Source organism: Microtus ochrogaster, chromosome 18, assembly GCF_000317375.1.
Source record: "Microtus ochrogaster isolate Prairie Vole_2 chromosome 18, MicOch1.0, whole genome shotgun sequence".
Classification (NCBI taxonomy): Eukaryota; Metazoa; Chordata; class Mammalia; order Rodentia; family Cricetidae; genus Microtus; species Microtus ochrogaster.
In genome coordinates, this window is record NC_022020.1 from 8,431,082 (window position 1) to 8,433,941 (window position 2,860).

A 2,860-nucleotide genomic window follows, 5' to 3' on the forward strand; every position below is an offset into this window, starting at 1 on the left:
ACAGTTAATTCTTTCTAAGATTCAGCTGTTAATACCCTGGGACTATTTAAGTCTTTGCCACCATCTAAGGTTTTATTTAAATGAATTATTAGATCAGAAGTTATTCCAACACCTGGTTGTAGGCTAGAAATGTCTCCTAACAATCTTTGAAAATCATTAAGAGTCCACATTGGTCTTTCCTACTTTGTGCCTTTTGTCTTTTAATTTTCTGTAAACCTATTTTATAACCTAGGTAATTGACAGAGTCTCCTCTTTGCATTTTTTTCAGGAGTAATTTGCAGTCCTCATTTAGGCAAAACTTTCTTTACTTCTTTAAGCATTCTTACTTAGGTATCTACTTGTGAATCAGATAGCAAAATGTCATCCATGTAATGGTGAATTATAGATTTAGGAAATTGTTTACATATTATTTCTAATGGTTGACTTACAAAGTGTTGGCACAAGGTGGGGAAATTATGCATTCCCTGTGGGAGAATGGTCCATTGGTATCTCCTAGTAGGCTGAGAATTATTACAAGTAGGCCCTGTAAAGGCAATTTTTTTCTGTCTTTTCTTTCTTGTAAAGGTATAGTGAAGAAACTATCTTTTAAATCAATAACTATAGGAGTCTATCCTTTAGGTAACAGTTAAGGTAAAGGAAATCCAGATTGTAGAGGGCACATAAGTTGAATTACCTTGTTGACAGCTTTTAGATCTGTTACCATTCTCCTTTTTCCAGATTTCTTTCTAACAGCAAATACAGGAGAATTCCAAGGGTTGATTGGTTCTTCAATGTAGTGATCATCTAGTTACCTTGTGCTAGCTGATCTAAAGCCTGCAGTTTCTCTGCTGTTAAAGGCCATTGCTTAATCCATATTGGTTTCTCAGTTAACCATCATAAAGGTAGGGCTGTTGGTACCAATAAAGATTTGCTAGATGCTTTGTGTTCTAGTACAGCCTCAAAGGCTGGTGACCTTTGTTTAAAGTACCTTATAATATCCTTCCCAGAAACATGAATTTCTGGGACTGCAGGAATGTTAATCTGGATATTCCATTGCCATGACAGGTCACAACCCCATAAATTCACTGCAATATTAGCCACATATGGCTTCAGTCTTTTTCTCTGTCCTTCTGGCCCTATGCATTCAACCCATCTTGTGCTTTGTTTCACTTGAGATAGAGTTCCAGTTCCTAAGAACTGAACATGTGCCTCTTGAATAGACCAATTAAGATGCAAAGATTCTGTGGTAATGATAGTTACATCTGCACCTGTGTTCAGAAATCCATCAATCTGCATCTAGAACTTCAAAACAGCTAACTGAGATGGTTCAGCCTCACAGACTATCTAGTCAGGACTTCGGATAAGCTCTACACTTTCCTATTGCACAGAGACGGAACAAAAAATAATATAGCTAGCTCTTCCAGAACTTGACAATTTCCTAAATTTTCTCAGGGCCCCTTAAAGATGCCATCACCTCCAGACAACAGGACTCAGTTTATAAAACACAATGTTCATATTCCCAAGAGGTGGGATGGGTTGTTTTTGGTCATTTGGTGGTTTATGGATGTTTGCCATCATTTAGAGAAGTTGGTTGCAAGTTGTTATTAATCATGGCCAAGAAAGAAACCAAACAATGGAGGTTAGATTCAAGGATTTCTTTCTGAAAAATTAAAAAAGGGGGAAAATAGGAATGATAGAATAAAAGAGTAGATTATTGAATCTACTTTTAAGCTAAAAAGCAACTACTAATCTGAGATATTTTATGTGGTATGGATTTTTGTATATTAATGCAAATTTAAGGAAATTTTTTGTTACAACATACTATAAGACATTGTACTTTATGCATCTCATTTTAAAATGTCAAGTAAAGTTCTAGTCTTTTGAAGTTATTTAGAATAATAAAGAAATACAGGTTAGTAGTTAGTCATCTATAACAATCAAACTTATAGTCATGTTAGGTATGTTTTAAAGATCAAATGGAGATATATTTTAGATAGATAGTATTCAAACACTTCAGAGAGCTACAGAGTATAGCTTTAATATATCTTAATAGTGAACTGGTTCTTTGGAGCCCATTCCCTATGGAAGGATACATTGCTCAGCCTAGATACAGGGGGAGGGCCCTGATCCTGCCTCAAATGATGGGAAAGACTTTGTTGACTATGCTCTCTGTGGAGTAAATGGGGGTGTGGTTAGAGGAAGATGGGGGGAGTGGGAGAATGAGAGGCAGATGAAACTGGGATTGGTATGTAAATAATGTTTTAAAAACAAAATGAAAAAATTTAGAGATGTCTTAATAACATAAAGCTTTCCAGACACAGAGACACACCTGCTCCTGGCAGCACCAGTTTACTTCAGAAAAGGATAGCGGGTATCGAAGAACCTCCATATGCCTTGAATGTGGGAAATCTGGCCATTGGGCAAGAAACTGTCCTTGCCTCAACTGCTGACAGTATGGTGTCCAAATTGGAGAAGCAGGACATCAAAGAAGGACCACCAAACTTTATCAAGACAAGATATGACAGTCCTTCAAAGTTTCTGCTTCATAGAAAAGTCCTTGAGATATTCTGAACCTTGGGTGACTGTTCAGGCAGCCAGATATTTCTGTCATCTCTATAATTATGGAAATTGTTTGCTCTGCACTTTTTGTTTACTCAGGTAATATTTATTCTTCTTGGTTCTCTGATGGGGTTGAAGACTAGATATTGATAATTTTACAGTTTTCCTTGTTACCAAATTCAGAAAAGAAACTCACAAAAGAGATGTGAAGATTATAAGATTGGTTAAGAAACATAAAAGTATAAGTTGTTTAATTAAGAAAATGTTTTAAAGTCTAAAAAGATATTTTTATTTTTAGGATGGCAATACAAGCTATAATAGA